The sequence below is a fragment of the Oncorhynchus nerka genome, unplaced genomic scaffold, assembly GCF_034236695.1.
Source record: "Oncorhynchus nerka isolate Pitt River unplaced genomic scaffold, Oner_Uvic_2.0 unplaced_scaffold_1256, whole genome shotgun sequence".
Classification (NCBI taxonomy): domain Eukaryota; kingdom Metazoa; phylum Chordata; class Actinopteri; order Salmoniformes; family Salmonidae; genus Oncorhynchus; species Oncorhynchus nerka.
Window position 1 is genome coordinate 132,077 of NW_027040085.1, and position 6,455 is coordinate 138,531.

Below are 6,455 nucleotides of genomic sequence, written 5' to 3' on the forward strand. Positions count from 1 at the left end.
CATTCCCTGTGGGTCAGAAGTTTACATACACTCAATTAGTATTTGGTAGCATTGCCTTTAAATTGTTTAACTTGGGTCAAACGTTTTGGGTAGCCTTCCACAAGCTTCACACAATAAGTTGGGTGAATTTTGGCCCATTCCTCCTGACAGAGCTGGTGTAACTGAGTCGGGTTTGTAGGCCTCCTTGCTCGCACACGCTTTTTCAGTTCTGCCCACAAATCTTCTATAGGATTGAGGTCAGGGCTTTGTGATGGCCACTCCAATACCTTGACTTTGTTGTCCTTAAGCCATTTTGCCCCAACTTTGGAAGTATGCTTGGAGGTCATTGTCCATTTGAAAGACTCATTTGCGAAAGCTTTAACTTCCTGACTGATGTTGCTTCAATATATCCACATAATTTTCATACCTCATGATGCCATCTATTTTGTGAAGTGCACCAGTCCCTCCTGCAGCAAAGCACCCCCACAACATGATGCTGCCACCCCGTGCCCGCGGTTGGGATGGTGTTCTTGGCTTGCAAGCCTCCCCTTTTTCCTCCAAACATAACGAAGGTCATTATGGCCAAACAGTTCTATTTTTGTTTCATCAGACTAGAGGACATTTCTCCAAAAGTATGATCTTTGTCCCCATGTGCAGTTGCAAACCGTAGTCTGGCTTTTTTATGGCGGTTTTGGAGCAGTGGCTTCTTCCTTGCTGAGTGGCCTTCCAGGTTATGTCAATATAGGACTCGTTTTACTGTGGATATAGATACATTTGTACCTGTTTCCTCCAGCATCTTCACAAGGTCCTTTGCTGTTGTTCTGGGATTGATTTGCACTTTTTTCACCAAAGTACGTTCATCTCTAGGAGACAGAACGTGTCTCCTTCCTGAGCAGTATGACGGCTGCGTGGTCCCATGGTGGTTATACTTGTGTATTATTGTTTGTAAAGATGAACATGGCACCTTCAGGTATTTGGACATTGCTCCCAAGGATGAACCAGACTTGTGAAGGTGTATAATTGTTATAATTGAGGTATTGGCTGATTTATTTTGATTTTCCCATGATGTCAAGCAAAGAGACACTGAGTTTGAAGGTAGGCCTTGAAATACATCCACAGGTACACCTCCAATTGACTCAAATTATGTCAATTAGCCTATCAGAAGTTTTTAAAGCCATGATATTTTCTGGAATTTTCCAAGCTGTTTAAAGGCACAGTCAACTTAGTGAATGTAAACTTCTGACCCACTGGAATTGTGATACAGTGAATTAATCTGTCTGTGAAATGATCTGTCTGTAAACCATTTTTGGAAAAATTAATTTTCATGCACAAAGTAGATGTCCCAACCGACTTGCCAAAACTGTAGTTTGTTAACAAGAAATTTGTGGAGTGGTTGAAAAATGATTTTTAATGACAACCCAAGTGTATGTAAACTTCTGAATTCAACTGTAGATCTGAAAGGATTGGAAAGGTTGAAACATATATATATATTTTTATTTAACCTTTATTTAACTAGGCAAGTAGGTTAAAAACAAATTATTATTTACAATGACTGCCTACCCGGCCAAACCCTAACCCGGACACGCTGGGAAAATTGTGCGCCGCCTTATAGGACTCCCAATCATGGCCGGTTGTGATACAGTCTGGAGTGATGCCTCTAGCACTGAGATGCAGCGCCTCAGACTCCTGTGATACAGTCTGGAGTGATGCCTCTAGCACTGAGATGCAGTGCCTCAGATCGCTGTGATACAGTCTGGAGTGATGCCTCTAGCACTGAGATGCAGAGCCTCAGACCGCTGTGATACAGTCTGGAGTGGAACCAGGGTGTCTGTAGTGACAGAGCCTCAGACTGCTGTGATACAGTCTATCGCCGTGGTGATCGTAATAAAACCATAACTGTTCAATTCTATTTGTTCTCCCACTATGAATGCAGCAACTGAAGAAGCACCACGTGCCGACAGTGTGACAAGTGGTTCAGCTCCTCCACAGCTTGTGTCGACACAACAGGATCAAGCACAAGGGGCTACGTAAGGTCTACTCCTGTCCGTGAGTAATGCTGGATTGGATCACATTTTTTTGGGGGGGGGAAGGGGTACATTTTTGGGTTCGGTTATTGTGGCATTTGCTGCTAGAATATATAAGTTTAACCTATATGTGGATGCACAACTATTCAGTCTACACAGATTCAATAGGGCAACAAATTCCTGTGATGACATGTTAGCATTTAATATGTCACGTGTATGGCCTCTTCTTTAAGAACTCTCTCTCTCTCTCTCTCTTTGTATGACTACAGTCACTGTCCAGACCCCAACAAAGACGTTCACTAGCGTGTGATGCTGGACAAACACATCCAGCTGATGCATGGTGGCATTAAAGATGCTGAGGGGAAGATGGCGCCAGACCCAGCTCACACAGAGGACAGCCCTCCTGACAAGGTACAGTAACTGACCAATCAGCTGCACCCACCCTCCTGACAAGGTACAATAACTGACCAATGAGCTGCACCCGCCCTCCTGACAAGGCACAGTAACTGACCAATCAGCTGCACCCACCCTCCTGACAAGGCACAATAACTGACCAATGAGCTGCACCGCCCTCCTGACAAGGCACAATAAACTGACCAATCAGCTGCCGCTCTCCTGACAAGGTACAATAAACTGACCAATCAGCTGCACCCGCTCTCCTGACAAGGTACAATAACTGACCAATGAGCTGCACCCGCCCTCCTGACAAGGCACAGTAACTGACCAATCAGCTGCACCCACTGATCCATAGTTTGTGCTGTTCCTCTCCTGATACTGTGACCAGGATTCAAACGCAGATTAACGGCTTGTGTGCACTGCCATTGATTTTTAAAAGGTGATTTGTGCTTGAGCCAACATCTCGGCATTTAAAACAAACGTGATCTCTGCGAACATGAGGGAATTTGCCTCTAAAAATCACGGCAATGCAAGATTGTTTATCTGTGTTGGGTTGAATGGCAATCTGTACATGCAGCAACCCTCATGTCCCCTATTTCGCCCCCTGCAGGCCCTCAGCCCCAAGAGGAAGCAGCAGGATGACGAGGGCCTCCCGGTTCTCGCTCCAGGAACTCCACACCACCCAGCCCCTAAAGCTCAAGGTTAACGTGTTCAAGGTCCACAAGTGTGCCGTGTGCAGCTTCCACCGAGGGACCCTCGTCACCTTCCACGACCACATTCCGCAGCACAAGTCTGACAGATCCTCCTTCCAGTGCAGGGAGTGTGGTCTGTGCCCCCACTTCTCCCCAGCTCCCTGGCCCGACATCTTTTCATTATCCACAAGCAGAAGGAGCCGCGGGAGCTGGCCAGAAGCGTAATGGAACCGTTGCTGCCGTGAGAACCAGAGAGAGAGAACCAGTTGGGTTCCGGCTCGGAGACGGCCTGGGTGACGGGACCCCTGAAACCAAATGTAAAGTGTGTGACAAGATGTTTGAGACAGAGGGGAGTTTGAACACACACATGAGGACACATGGCATGGCCTTTATCAGGTCTAAGAGATTGAACACAACAGAGAAATAGAGATGGAGGCGGCCTCATCGGGACACTATTGTTGAAGCATAGTGGCATCTACCAGAATGTTGTCTCTGACCAAATTTGCCCCTCAGAATGTTGTGTTGTAAATGCTAGAGTAGGAATAAGACATTCTCCATTGACTCGTCTACCCACATATATTAAATATACAGTATATACACAATATATACACATTTCTAATGTGTTTTAAAATATGTAATATATTTAAAGTAAATGTATGTGTATTTAAATCAATCTATGAGAACATTTTGTACACTTTACGATATAGATGTTTCTATGGATGTTGGATAGATCTTTTTGTAGGAAAAATGTTTATTTTGAAAAGGTTTCAATTGTGTTAGGTACTGTATAAATGTTTATGTTATGGGAGATGACTTCTCAACTATTGGCAGTGTTACGTTTTTATAACTGCTGCTAATGTCCATGGAATGTCTGAAGAAACTAGCCTGGTCCCAGATCTGTTTGTGCTGTCCCGTCAACTCCTATGGCTATTGCCTATGCAGTACAAACAGATCTGGGGTCAGCTTATAAAGAAACATTTTATCTCTGCATGACTTTGTCATCCTCACAGGGTTTGGGTCAATTCTGTTTCAATTCTGTCAATTCAAGTCAGTTCTAGAATTGACCTCGAATGATATAGAATGGATTTGACCCTAACTCTGCTCATATTGTCAGGACAATCAGTCCAGACTCCAGACTAGACCCACACGAGAGTAGCCTGTCTATTTCAACACCTCTATTCCGTCAGTCTATGGGCCAATTCGTTCTGTTCTTTGTTTAAAGAAACCGGAGACATTTTGTTTCAGAATGTCTCGGAATGTTTGTCTTTCAATTTCCTTATTCTCTGGCAGCTCAGTTTGATATTAATTGAGTTATGATGATAGCACGTGTCTTTCTTTGCATGTACACAGATACAGTATATAGACTTCTGCCTTTCAATTGACCATACTGTATATCAGCCTTTTCATTTGGCCAAATTAACAAGATTACACTGGCTAATAGTTATGATTCTGGATTTCCTGAACACCAAGTGTACCATTTGGAAGGTTGTAGGGTGCCAATGCATTTCTCTGATCATAGTTCAGAGTGTAAATGAACCAATAAAATAGAAAAAACTTGCCTTCGCATTAAACAATGTCAATGTGAATGTGAGACTGGAATTGAAACCCATTTCCTCATTTCAGTGTCTTTACATTTCAAGATGTGTTTTACATTTGAAAAGAAAAATTAATTGTACTAGAAAGCGATCACGATACTGTACATTTTTATTTCCATGTTTTTTTGTTGTCATGTATGTATTTCATAAAAAGGACACATTGTTTTTGAGTAACTTTTTTATTCTATGAAAATGACATATGAATCTATTTTGTGTAGAACTCAACGTGAAGAAGCTGTCAATGGTTCTTATTTGTTTCTTAGAATGTGTCTTGCTGCTTGTTCGCTAGAGATGTCAGATGTTTGTGTAGAAGCAGTTCTTGATGTCAATAATAAATTCTGAATTCTGCCCTGATGTCGACTGCATGATCAGGCATCAGTCCCCTCCTTAGGAAATACTGTCTCTACTGCCATCTAATCTCAATGCTGAGATAAACCACTATATGATACAGCGATGAGCTTTCTTCCACCATATAGTATTTTACCCATCAAGCCTGTTCCTGTCAGTGCAGATGAAGGAGGAAGGACGGATGTTTAAGCAATTAGAACAGCCGACTGAGTCTTCTCTTCCCTGCTACAGACTATCTTCCTTTCTCTTCCTGCTACAGACTGTCTCCTTTCTCTTCCCTGCTACAGACTGTCTCCTTTCTCTTCCTGCTACTGTCTCTCCTTTCTCTTCTCTGCTACTGTCTCTCCTTTCTCTTCCCTGCTACAGACTGTTTCTCCGTTCTCTTCCTGCTACAGACTGTCTCCTTTCTCTTCCTGCTATAGACTGTCTCCTCCTTTTCTCTTCCCTGCTACAGACTGTCTCTCCTTTCTCTTCCCTGCTACAGACTCTCTCCTTTCTCCTCCTTTCTCTTCCCTGCTACAGACTTTCTCCTTTCTCTTCCCTGCTGCAGACATCTCTCCTTTCTCTTCCCTGCTACAGACTGTCTCTCCTTTCTCTTCCCTGCTACAGACTGTCTCTCCTTTCTCTTCCCTGCTACAGACTGTCTCTCCTTTCTCTTCCCTGCTACAGACTGTCTCTCCTTTCTCTTCCCTACTACAGACTGTCTCTTCTTTCTCTTCCCTGCTACTGTCTCTCCTTTCTCTTCCCTGCTACAGACTGTCTCTCCTTTCTCTTCCCTGCTACAGACTGTCTCTCCTTTCTCTTCCCTGCTACAGACTGTCTCCTTTCTCTTCCCTGCTACAGACTGACTCTCCTTTCTCTTCCCTGCTATAGACTGTCTCTCCTTTCTCTTCCCTGCTACAGACTGTCTCTCCTTTCTCTTCCCTGCTACAGACTCTCCTTTCTCCTCCTTTCTCTTCCCTGCTACAGACTTTCTCCTTTCTATTCCCTGCTACAGACTGTCTCCTTTCTCTTCCCTGCTATAGACTGTCTCTCCTTTCTCTTCCCTGCTACTGTCTCTCCTTTCTCTTCCCTGCTACAGACTGTCTCTCCTTTCTCTTCCCTGCTACAGACTCTCTCATTTCTCTTCCCTGCTACAGACTGTCTCTCCTTTCTCTTCCCTGCTACTGTCTCTCCTTTCTCTTCCCTGCTACAGACTGTCTCTCCTTTCTCTTCCTGCTACAGACTGTCTCCTTTCCCTTCCCTGCTACAGACTCTCTCCTTTCTCTTCCCTACTACAGACTGTCTCTCTTTCTCTTCCCTGCTACAGACTGTCTCTCCTTTCTCTTCCTGCTACAGACTGTCTCTCCTTTCTCTTCCTACTACAGACGGTCTCTCCTTTCTCTTCCTGCTACTGTCTCTCCTTTTTTTTCTTCCCTACT